This window comes from Taeniopygia guttata, chromosome 1, assembly GCF_048771995.1.
Source record: "Taeniopygia guttata chromosome 1, bTaeGut7.mat, whole genome shotgun sequence".
In the NCBI taxonomy this organism is placed as follows: Eukaryota; Metazoa; Chordata; class Aves; order Passeriformes; family Estrildidae; genus Taeniopygia; species Taeniopygia guttata.
Genome location: NC_133024.1, coordinates 8,432,365 through 8,444,851, shown reverse-complemented (window position 1 = coordinate 8,444,851; position 12,487 = coordinate 8,432,365). Strand labels below are relative to the sequence as shown.

At 38.3% G+C, this 12,487-nt stretch overlaps 1 protein-coding gene across 1 annotated transcript in view; it reads left to right on the top strand.

Annotated features, from left to right (window-relative positions):
* LOC115492903 (uncharacterized) overlaps window positions 1-12,487 on the top strand; it is a 531,227-nt gene that overhangs the window by 3,462 nt on the left and 515,278 nt on the right. The window contains exons 2-3 of the mRNA XM_072923227.1: window positions 2,297-2,510; window positions 3,761-3,857. The gene's annotated coding sequence lies outside the window, so the exon portion shown is untranslated. The remainder of the gene's footprint in view (window positions 1-2,296; window positions 2,511-3,760; window positions 3,858-12,487) is intronic.

Here is a 12,487-nt window from a genome sequence, read left to right as displayed (position 1 = left end):
TCTGAAGATTTGCCTGGAAGCAGTTGTAAAAGAAAAATCTAGTTTAACGTGCTGACCTGATTCTGTTCCTCCTGGTAACCTTGCTGTAAGGTTTTAAGTCAGATGGAGCATATCTGAGAATGTAATAGAAAGCAAAAGAGATAATGAAGTGTTTTAAATGAAATTCAGAGAAATATTGGTAGCTTTGACTTTGAGGGTGGGATTTTATTCCTGTTGTTGGAGTTTTGGCCCTTCAAATACAGTAAATGATTTTAGACAGTAAGTGTGTACATCAAAGTGTGTTTGTTTTTATATGCTGTCAATTAAATTAAAAAAAATTAAATCCTGTGATTTTGTGTATTGTCATGCATATGTATGAGTGTACACTGATATGATTGTTCATTGAAATGGGAGATAATGATTGTTTTCTTAAGGATAACAGATTGCATTTTAACACAAGCTTTAGGAACTTAAGGATGTTTTTTATCTATTCCTACCCCAAATGGATGCAGCTATTATTTTCTTCAGATTTAATGAAAAGAAATACATTAAACTACCTTTTCTTCATCTTAAGTATCAGCCTGTTAGGTACCACAGCTTAAAAACAGGACTGAGAAAATCTGTGTCTTGCTAAGCAATAGTACATTTTTAAAGAATATGATAATGGGGAATCACAGTAGCTCAAACTACTTTCTCTGATACCAAATGCTAGAGCATTTATTTTTGAAATGCTCCAAAAGCTGCAGTTGCTCAAGGGCTGTAAGGGGCAATCATTTGAGACAAGGAAAAGTCAAATGTCTCTTTTGAAGTGCCAAATTGTATTTTTTCAAGCAGTAGCCTCAAAATGGAAGATACAAGGTCAGAGTCTTTTGCAGGAGAGCTTCAATGCAACGTGCACTTTGGAGGAAAGTCACTGTGGTTTAAGAGTGAGTGGTAAGGACTTTTTGCTGTACTAAATGAAAGAGCAGGACTTCAAAGTTCAGTGTTTGCCTTGCAACAATTGCCAGTTTCTGATGTCCAGACTCTGAAGTGAGGTTGATCTTTGCTCTCAAAATTACTCATTTTGTCTCAGAGGTTGAAATTGTCAGGGAGAAGCCAGACCCCCACTACTGCTGAATTCTAGCTTTCATTTCAGCAGACTGCTTCCAGGTAGGAATTGTCAGGATGCCTGCACAGCTCTGCCTTGTACAAGTGGAGCTGATGGGAAATTTTCTAGTTAAAGAAACCCGATCTGATTCATGAGAAATCTTCCTGACCACCTTTTGGGTGAGTGGTAGAGAAGAAGAGAGAAAGATTGGACTGTCAAGCAGCAAGTAACACCATTGTGAAAGTTCCTACCAGGAAGGTGAGGTTCACGTTGAGGTTTCTGCCTTGCCTGCATGAGTGGAGAGGCTCCCCAGCCACCAGCTATCCAGGCAGAGTCTTGCACTGATTATACAAGGTGGGATAACTCCAGCAGAGCCAGAGGTTCTTTCTTGAAAATACCTGGTGATCAGGTTACAGCTTTGGGATCTTGGAGACCAGAGTTCAAAACCTCCTTCTGAATCACGGAGAAGAACTCCCTTTTGGAACAACCTGAACACAATTTTTCTGTATCATGTAAAATCCCACTCTGAGCAAATCAGACGTGTCTCTGTGCCTCTGTCTCAGAAGGCCGGATGGGCCCTGAGATCCAGGGTGTTCTGAATCTGGGACTATGATTGAGAATGAATAGCAAAATTTGAAACTCCTTGATTTCTGTCCTGATGAGACTCTTGGTCAAGTGTCAATCAGCCACGTGATTTCTCTGTTAGTTTGTAGGGCAGTCTGCAGTAACACCACGTGGGTACTGCTGACAGGGTGAAATGGGCATGGGACCACACGACCTTCTCTTACTCCCTGCAACTCTTGCAAAATGTTAAATGCCAGGCATTGCTGCCATCACCTGCCAGGGGTGAGTCAGGGCTGTGGAGGGTGCTAGACTGACTGTGAGATCCCAGCTTTGCCCTGAAATGTATGGAGGTAATGAAGGAACCGGAAAAGGAGGGAAGTGCAAAAGAAAGCAAAGTATAGATTAAATATTATCCCACATACAATGAATTAAAAATTCCTGCTTAAAATAAGGGTGGTCCCTACTAAGTGAGCCACAAATTGGCAGGCTAAATAGGAGATGACTGCATGGTAGTGGGCTGCTGTGAACTGATCCTTATTTCAGCAAATGGGACCCACTTTCCTCCTATAGATCAATCTGTTGCGAGACATCTATGTGACTTTAGCCTTGTTCTCTTGTCTTCTTCATTGCATCCTCCTTGCTTTATTCCCTCACTGTCCACTCCAGGCCTCTAATCAAACTGCTGCCACCTGCTTCTTGCCTCCTTGTCTGCCCTGCCTGTGCTACTGCTGTGAAGGGCCACCAAGTTGATCAGAGGAATGCACCACCTCTCCTTTGCAGAAATGCTGAGTGAATTGGGAGTGTTCAGCCTGGGAGGCCCCTGAGGTGATCTAATTTCAGACTTCTGCTGCCCGAAGGGAGCCTACAGAAAGGATGAAGGGTATGTAGTGATTGCACAAGGGTGTATGGCTTCAAACTGACAGAAAGTAGGTTTAGACCAGATATTAGGAAATAATTCTTTACTGTGTGAGGCACTGGAACAGGCTGTCCAGGGGACTTGTGGATGCCCCATCCCTGGAAGTGTTCAAGGCCAGGTTAGATGGGTCTCTGAGCTTGGAGTTCTGGTCTAGGGACAGGTGTCCCTCTCCCTGGCAGGGGTGTTGGAACAAGATGAGCTTTAAGGTCCCTTCCCACCCAAATTATGAAATCAGACAGAATAAGATTTGCCCATGCTGTACTCAGGTGTGTTTTTAGGCATGCCTCAGTGATTTCAATAAAAAGTATTGCATTTTAAGTTGCTGAGAATTTATAGATCAATTGGGCTTCCTGTGTTTCTGAGGAAGGCCTATTTGGAAAACTACCTCTAAATATTTTTAAATGTCAAAATATACACCTGGATGAAGGCCAAATTCTTGCACTCAGATAAGCATGTATTCCAGAACATTGAAAAAAACTTGGTGCAGTAAATGCAGTTTTCTGACATATGAGAACAAATGCAAGAGTGGTAACTGCAAGTGCAGTGTGTGTGTGTTTGCAGGAGTGCAGCCCAGGGTTAGTGGGACTACAGAGCCCAGTGTTCCATCCCTCGCAGTTACCAGCACTGGCTGCTGAAGGAAAAAATTGTAACTTATCAGCAAACAGTAAAACTTCCCAGGAATATTTTCTTAACCTTCAACAATTTGTAGTTCAGGAGCTTTATGAACCAGAGTAGCAACTCTGCAGTAAAAAACCAAATAGCTACACATTGAGTATGTGAAGTGAGGGAGTGAACACTCATTTAGCAAATGTTATATGAGTACATAAAGAAGGTATTTTCAGTCTGTATATACAATTGAGATTGAGAATTAATTTCCCTATTTCCTGCCTTATGAATGTTTTACTTAAGAACATATTTTTAGTGGAGTTCTGAAAACAAGGGTGAAGTCCCATGGTAACGAGTGATTTGATAGGGGAAATCAAAGAGTCATATTTAAAAAAAACATTAAGTGTTCTGGATATTGTGAACAGTGTTTCCTATTCCTGTTACAACTCTAATATTTAAAGGTGAGTAAATTCCTTTAAATCTTGAGGCCTGATCATTCATTTATAGGTGAATTGGTTTAGCATTAGAAGGACATTTAATCCATTGTGTAAGACAATAATACAAAAGTGAGGATGACCAATTATTCTGTTTATGTGATTTCATTGTAGGCACTGATACACATCTCTGGAGAATACCTTCAGGTAGCCTGAATAGCTGTTTCATGCAAAATTTCCTCACATGCTGTCTCCAAGAATCTTCTGACAAGTAGGTATCTATTTTTAGTTTCAAGTTTTATGTAAAAATATTCAATACAAAACTATTTCTTTTTTTTTATTGTTATTATTGCAGAGATGCAATGAAAAACAATAAGTGAAGGTTAATTTGGTGGTTTTTGGTTTTGGTGGGTTTTTTTTTTTTTTGTTTGTTTTTTTGTTTTGTTTTTTCTGGGGAGCAGGATGTAGAAAATGCATGTAATTTAATTCCTAGTGCAAATCTTTCTGTATATCTGTGCGTGATCATTTTTGTGATCCAGTTTTAGACCATGGTCCTTAAAATTCAATGATAAAATATCACAGGTTCTGGTTCTTTCAGATATGACCAAACACTTGGAAAGTCTGTTCAGGAAATCTTTTTTAGAGATCTTTCCGACTTAGCCTATCTGGAATCTGAATCTTATCTAGCAGGAAGGGGATTTGTTCCAGGCCTCACTTCAATGGTGACTTTATACATTAGCCTGTTGTCGAAAAAGTAGAAGTAATATTGGAGTTTAAATGAGTTTAAATTATCGTTCCTTCCTGCACAGGAATGGCAAAAGGCCGGGTCCTCCTGCCAGCAATCCTTACAGATCCACAAGTTTTCGTTTCCCAATTACACAGTAGTGCAGGATGGAAAACACTCCTGGTGGGAAGTGTGCTCTCTTGGATTGTAAGAGTGTATTGTAAGATGTGTGTGTGTCTGGAATCCAGTCATTTCAGTGCCTAAGAAAATGGCCTAAATGTGATTCCCTTTCCACAAAAGAAAGATGCTGTTGGTCTCCACTTCTCTGAGTGGCACAGGTAGAGAGATTCAGGTGTCTGTTCAGGTTTATTTCTGAATCATCCTTTTGAAATCATGTGTGGCTCAATTTTAGTTCCTGATTTTTTTCTCCCTTTAGGTACCTAAACTGTCAGTAGATTTGGCCTTCAGTCTACTGTGATAATTCTTGTTCATGACAAAGTCCCTCCACTCACACTTCAGAGTTATTTTGTGAACTCGTGTAGATGTGATCAATTTATGCTAAATTTGTGTGGTTAATTTCCATCTTGTGGCTGGTTTATTTGTGACTGTTAAGCTTCTGCCAGTGAAGAATTTTAGACTGATACAGGAAAGCCATAACAGTTAGACCTGCAAGGTGATGTGGATGGTCTGAGGCTGTAGTGTTCCCATTGCCATGGTTGTTTGCCAATCTCCTATCTTCTCTAATTGGAGCATAACAACCCTGGCCATTTATCATTGAGCATTGCAACATCAGTCTCTGGCCTTTTGCTGAACTCTGAAGAATTGTGACTTTTCTTTGAACTCTCAGCTTTTAGTTCCACTGACCCTGTGGCCCATTTATAACTGCTGTGCCATTTATCACTCTGGGGTTTAGAAATATGGTTCGGGGGAAAGACTCGAATGCAATCATTCACACCTATGGCCTCTTTGTATTTGGACTTCACAGTTTCTGTGTAGTGTAACTGATAGGGAGAGATTAGTTACAAAACTGTAATTCCATTGAAGGATTGTGATAATACCCTACCATAGACTGTATATGATGCTCAAGAGGTTTGACATCATTGGGGTTCTGAGATTAAGTTACAGCATCTACTATTAGTCTCTGTCAGTATCTGTTTTAGAAGATGTTTTTTGTGCAACCCCAGTATAAAATATAGATTATTTCCTGAGTTAGGAGACTTGCTGTTGCATTAATCGTCTCAGAGTCCTGTTAATAGTTAAACTATAGCATGACATGAAACAGATTTGGCACAAAAAGACAGAAATATTTATTTTTCCACACTACAAAGGAATTCTCTGTGCTGACTACTAACAAGGTCTTGGGATATCAATTTGAATCAGAACTTCTTTGGCATTTTATCTCTTTTGTGCTCTGAGGTAAAAAAAAAACCAAAACAAACAAGCAGCATATGTTACTTCAGGTTAATCAGTATCATTTCTGGAAAGAAATCAGTGTATATTTTACAAGTAAAACAAACTGACTCCTAATTCTTTTACATTACTTTCTCCCTGTACAGTTTCTGCTATTTGCACACATGAACATATACACTTACTGTTCCTGTGCCCCTAGGAAAATATGGCTTCCCCTTCCTAAAGCTTTTCTTCATCTCTTTTTTTTATCTGATTTTATTTTATTTCTCCCTCCTTCTACCTTTTCTTGTAAATTTTTCCATCGCTTATGAGAGAAACTGCTGAATATGTTGTGCTTTAATGTGATTTTGGCCAAAGAATCCTTATTTTTAAAGTGATTTGCCCTTGTGTAGAAGAAATTAAGAATTTAAAACTCCATCAAAGTATGAAGTTATGCATATGACTGAGAGATCTTTTCACAATTCATATGAGGGAAACTAGGTAAGGGAAGAGTTCAGACAGATGAACAGCTCCAAAACTTTAGGAAGAACTTTCTTCTTCTGAGAATAACTCTCCTGTTATGAGAAATAGATCAGGATATTATATCAAGGTTTGGAATTTTATGCCATGAGGAAAAAAAATGTTTTATTTGAAATGAGAGAAATGTTTATTTATTTCTTCACTATAATGTGAACCACTCAGGAGAATGATTAGAATAATTATTTCACTTGGCATTCTCTAATCAAAGACTCCCATTTTTATGTAAGAACCAAAAAGTTTATTCACTATTCTTCCTTATGCTTCATTTTGCCTCCCATGTCCAGGCTTCCTGGTTGGATGGTGTCTCCTGCCATTCCATCCCTTTATGAGCACAGCATTCCTGTGCTGTGTTATGCTGTAGAGTGGAAGGGAGGCTGCACAGGTGTCTGGGCCCTTTTCCTAGTGCCTGTATTCAGTGTACTTTTTTAGGATTGAGAAATGTTAAGTTCTTGCAAAGATTTCAATTCATGCCAGAAAAGGAATAAAACAAAATATTTTGAGATATATGTCCAATTTCACAGTAAAACTGTGCCAAGGTATCTGACAGCTTTCCTTGCATTTTCAAACCCACCTTTTTCTTTACTATAGAATGTATAGAGTTCTGTAGTAGCTGTATAATCTATCTATTGCACCCTCTCTGGTGCGACTTGGTTTTAGTGTAAATTTCATGGAAATTTCCAAGTTTATTAGAATGAAAAATCAAGTGATAAGAGATGAGCAACCAAAAGGACCAATTACCCAGAAATTTTCAAACTGCAAGAAAAAAACACAGGAAAAATCTGGGACATAATTTTTATTTTTCAGCTTTGGATCCCCAGTGCATATAGATAATTTCTTGTAATTCTGATTAAAATATCTAATGTCCAGGTGAGACATAAGATTGGAGAGATGGGGTTTTTTCTTCAGTCTCAGCACTTCCTGTTACTCAGCTGTGAGTAGTTACATGCCAATATTCAAACTTTGCCTCCTCAGCCTTACATTAAGCTTTGCAGTAATTACCATTTAGAATAAAGAAATGTTGTGGTATCCCAATGCAGCCATTGGTTAGGTGCAATGCTACTTATGTTTAATTAGCAGATAATTGGTCATTAGTATTTGTAAATGTTGTATAACTGCAAGCCTTTGCTGTGTTGAAAGGGTTTCAATTTTCATCCATTCAGGACAAGGCACTTAAACCACTTTGTCTCTGTATTCAAAGTTAGTACTCAAATGAAGCTCTGTAAATCTTTGTTCCCCTCAAAGGGGAAAATGTAAATGACATGAACCAGTCACCATGAGATGTTTTAGTGCTGGCCTGCTCAAGGTGATGTCGTTTATACAGTGTTTCATAAATCAGTTGGGTTTTAGTGTCATTTAAAATGCTCCATTTAAGTTTAAAACTAAACTGAAGCAGAGGCATAGAAGAAAGGGAAGGTTATTCTGGTTTAAATGTAGAAAAACTGGTCAATTGTTTGATTCTTGCGGTATTTACTGGAAGCTTTTCTGGCACTTCTTTGCTCTCTTATGTATTGTTCAGTATTTCTATTTCACAAAGATTGAGAAAAACATTTTGGTTGAAGCTTCAATAGATTTGTTTTGGAGTTTATGTATTATGTGTAAAATAGGGTTAGTATTACTCCTCTTTTCTAAACAATAAAACACGAGGTCCTCTCATAAAAGCAAAACAGAAGAAAATTGATATTCTTCTTCTAGAGTTTGGAAAAGGGGTCTTAATTTATTTTTGTGGACGATTCATTGAGGATTTGATTTAGTTACATAAAAGGTGGCTGGCTGTCCACAAGAGAGCTGACTGGATAATTCTGCCTCTGTAACAAAAAATGATTGTCTAAGAAGTAGGTGCATGTATTTTAGAGCTACCTGGGCGAGGTGAGTTTTAGTTTTTCCTAAACAGTTCAGAGAACATTGAGTATTGGTCTGTATATCATAGTGATACAATATCATACTTTTCAGATAGCCTCCCCACATGCTCTTCTTTTTGGGGAATAGCATTAACTTTTTTATTCCTGAGCCAGTAAACCCCAGGGAATTTCCCTCCCAAGTGTGCCCAAGGGGAAATTGGGACAATTAAGTTGCTTGTATTTTTGGTTAGTTTTTTTTTCTCAGTAGTTTATGAAAAAATTAAATAATTAAATTGGACTATAAATAATATACTGATCTTGCCTGCTGTGAGGTGCAATGTTGTCCTTCTCAATAGAAGGACAATTTAGTCTGTAAATAAAATGAGTTTGCTCAGCTGTCCATGGACTGAAGGGGCAATTGGGAAAAGAGGAACCAGCAGAAGCTGCACAGTGGTAAAACCCAGCTTTTAATTCGCCAAACCTAACCTTGCTTCTGCAGCTCCACACAAATTAAAGAGGGTTTTTGTATGGGTTTTTTGTGGGTTTTTTTTCATATGGTTTATGTGATCTGTAATAGATAGTGTTGCCCCCCTCTCCTCAGATTTGAAAAAAAATTGTAGTGGCTGCTGATGCTGTTTTGTAATGTGATTTTTTAACATCCTGTTCTTCAAATGTGAAGTTCAGGAAAAACCTTTTATTTTAGTGACAGCAAAATGCCTGCAGCTTGGATTCCTTGAAAAAGTGAAAATGCTTTGTGACATGAATGCAATTTACCCTTAACATTCTCTGTACAGTGCTCTCTGATCTGTTTGCTTCCCATGTACTTTCAACCCCATTGAAAATGCCTTAAGGTCCCACTTGATAACACTCAAGAGCCAAAGCATGCTGAACTTCTGAAAGATGATCAGAATGGTCTGCAAAAAAAAAACATGCACCTGAGTGTTCAAAAAGGCTTGGGAGAGATTGCTTTCTTCCAGAGCTGGCTTGCAGTTTCAGATTTGATGATGGTTTCCCTGCTTGGATTTATGTGTACATCTTGAGGATTCATTTTTGGCAGGTCTCTATTTCTGAATATTACAGTACATGCAAATTCAGACATGAAAATATATTTTGAAAGGCGGTATCTTGATTGATATTTCCTTGAGTTTCTTATTGTAGGAGAGCAAGAGGAAGAAGAATAATGATGCAGCAAAAATTATCCTACAGCTTTTATGTAGGAAGTTGTGAGGGGAGATGCTGACTCAAGAGATAAAAAAGGAATAGAAAATCTAATAATGGTGCAGCTGGTTTTGGATCCTTTTGTTGGTTTTTTTGGTTGTTTTGTTTTACCATAGTTGTGTAACTTGGTGTTATATATAAGTATGATTTTGCACATTATTTTATTTCTTTTAATATTATTTTTATGGAAAAATTAAAAAGGTTGGATAATTTTCCTTTAGTCAAATTCATTAGAAGCAACCCATCCTAATTCCTCCTGAGGAGGAAGCAGATGTTGCAAATATAGTAGCACATATTTAAATATAATATACATCAGGGAAGGGTGGCTATTATGTGTGTAATAGCATTATGTAGAAATAATATGTAGGGCTGTCCACCTGAAACAATTTGAGCACAGATGTGCTCTTAGGACCATTTGTGCTTACCTTGGATGCTCTTACAGCTTATCATAGGCTCTGTCCTGTGATCTACACCCAAGTTCAGCTATATTTAGAAAGTCTTTTCTTCCCCTCTGAAAGGCAGTTCCATGTATAGACATATTGTCTAAAAGATATATTCTGTACCCAACTACAAATTATTCATCTTTTGTGCTTAGACTGAAAGAATTTATCAATGACCCATGTCAAAACATTCTGGTTTACTACATGCCTTATATGATTTCCTTCATACCTAGAGACCCTTAAGAAAAAGTAGTAAACAGAAAGGACTAGAGAGTTATTTTTATTGTAGTTGTGCTTGAAAACTCCACCCACTATTATGGTTCTGCCGACTGGCTTTATGTGGAAAGAGACAAAACTTGATTTTTTTATTGTCTCATTACACAAGACTCTGAGATAAAAAAAAATAGTATTGCTTATTTTGCAGAGACAGTAAAATGAAACTCAGGAAAGAAAAAAAAAAAAAAAAACAACAAAAAACCACAAACTGGGAGTAGATTTTCATGGCCTCAACACAAGGATTATTCAAATTTTACAATTTCAGATTCTGAACACTCATACTTAAGTTTCCCCATAGCAATAGGCTGCTTATACATACCTTCTCTGTATTTCAATTAACAAATAATTACTGAAAAAAACTGAAGATGCTGGCTGAAGATTTTGAGTTTTAGCTATTGGGAAATCTGCTTGTTCTTGATTTTAAAAAAGTAACATAAGAAATCTTTGGAGGAGATGGGAAAAACCTCACTGAGTTTCAGTGTGTAGTTCAAGGTATTTCTATGTACCCTTTGTTTTCCATGTAGTTTAAATCTATGGCATGATCAGTGGGTTTTTGGAAAATATTTTTTCAGCTTGGGAGTCCTACTGGTAGAGAACCACTCTAGGACATAACTCTCATCTTATTTAAGCAGTTTGTACATTAGGAATTGTGGCTTGGCTTCCAGCTTTGAGTCTTGCTATTTTAACTTGAAAGAAATTTTTCACATTTAAATATGATCTACTATTCTTTTTAAAAGTTGTTTGTTGTTTGTATTTAAAGTATAAATAGTACTATTTCGTTAAGCTATTCTGGTCTAGAACCTTTATTTGTACTTTGCTCTGATCTTACTGTTAAAAAAGAAAAATAAAAATAACCCCAGCCTTGGAAATAAAAGACATGACTTTGAAATGTTTGTTAGACCTCAAAAGTCTTTGTATTAATCTATTTAACATTAAATATGCATTTTTGACACAATAGTGGGAATAACTTTCATGCCAATATCATAATTAGTAGCAGGAACTTTACTGTGTTCTGTATACTCACAGAAGGGCATAACTTCCTAATAATCTTCTGTTGCAAGTTCACTCTTTTGTTCTTTGCTCCTGTAGAATGCCTATCCTTCAGACTTTTCTCCACAATCCCCATGTGCAGTGAGTTGCCTGCATCATGTTTATAAACACAGACTGTTGCAGCGCTGTCTGTCTCCTGAGCTTCTTGTCTACAAATGTGAGCCTTGGCCATTACTTCTCCTCCTTCTTATCACTTTCTCCTTATCTAACAGTTCCACTGGATTTGTGAATTTTCAGGGGAGAAACTGATTTGGTTCAAGAAATAGTGCAAATTCAGGTCTGAGACCTGAAAGGTTTTTTCCTCCCTTTCTTCTCTGCTGTGTATAGTGAAAATTTACTGTGTGTTTATTTTTGAGATTTTTCAACTTGCAAAGTCTGAAAAGGGACATGAAGGCTTTGCTGTGAGAGGTAGTCCCTCTCTTTAAGAGGATAAAGGAGAGCTGGTCCCTCTCCTTTATGAGGATACCAGAATGTCAGTCATGGGAGTGCTTGGATAGGCTTCAAGTAATAAAGTGTGAAAGGCACCACTGAAGCCACATTTAAAAACACCACGGCTGCAGAACTTTCAAGTGGCAGTGAAGCTGTGGGCACTGACAGAGCTGATGAAGCCACTCACCACCACAAACATGCTTGTAATTAAAAGCATATGGATTTAGCACCTGCTTGTACTCCCTTGGAAATCTGGTGCCTGAGCATAACTTGTGTGGCCAGCTCACACTGCACCTGCCTCCCGGATCTTCCAGATCCCATCTCCAGCTCTGTCCTCAGTGCATCACTATGCACTAAAGTCCTTTGGGAAAGTCATGCTTGGTTCCCAGTCTCCTTGTATTTAACACTGGGTGGGAAATGGAAAACCTCTCTCCTTGCCTGGCTCAGCAGGAGTGCTGGCTGTGGGGCCATGGATGCACATTGGGATCCTGCCCTGGAGCCTTTGGTGCAGCACACGGAGCTGCTCCCAGGTGTATTCCCTCCTCTCAGGACTAATGCCTGTCCATGGTCTCCTCTGGAGGGATGTGTGGCTCTGTGGAGAGCCACAGTGTACTTGCTCTTCCCTCAAAGGCCAATATTTGGGTTTGTTGTTGTTTCCCAGTGGGTTCCCACAGGAATCACTCCCTCTGGAGCGTGGTGGGGAGAGGCATGCAGAACAAGCAGTATCCTCGGGCATGGAGCTCTGTGGGTTTCTGAAGGCATGATTTTCTGTAAGAAATAGCTGGTTTGTATGAAAATAACAGATATAGAAAGAATTAAGTCTGAATAGCTTTCTTTGTTTCCTATAATTTAGGGAGTTTTTTGGGTTTCCCCTATTGCTAAGCCAGTTGGAGAAACAAGGATCTCTCTGACTCTCCCTTATGGATATTTTTATATAACCCATCAGACCTGAAGCTGTGTTATTCTAATGTAAGAATCACTTTATTTTTCTATTTCA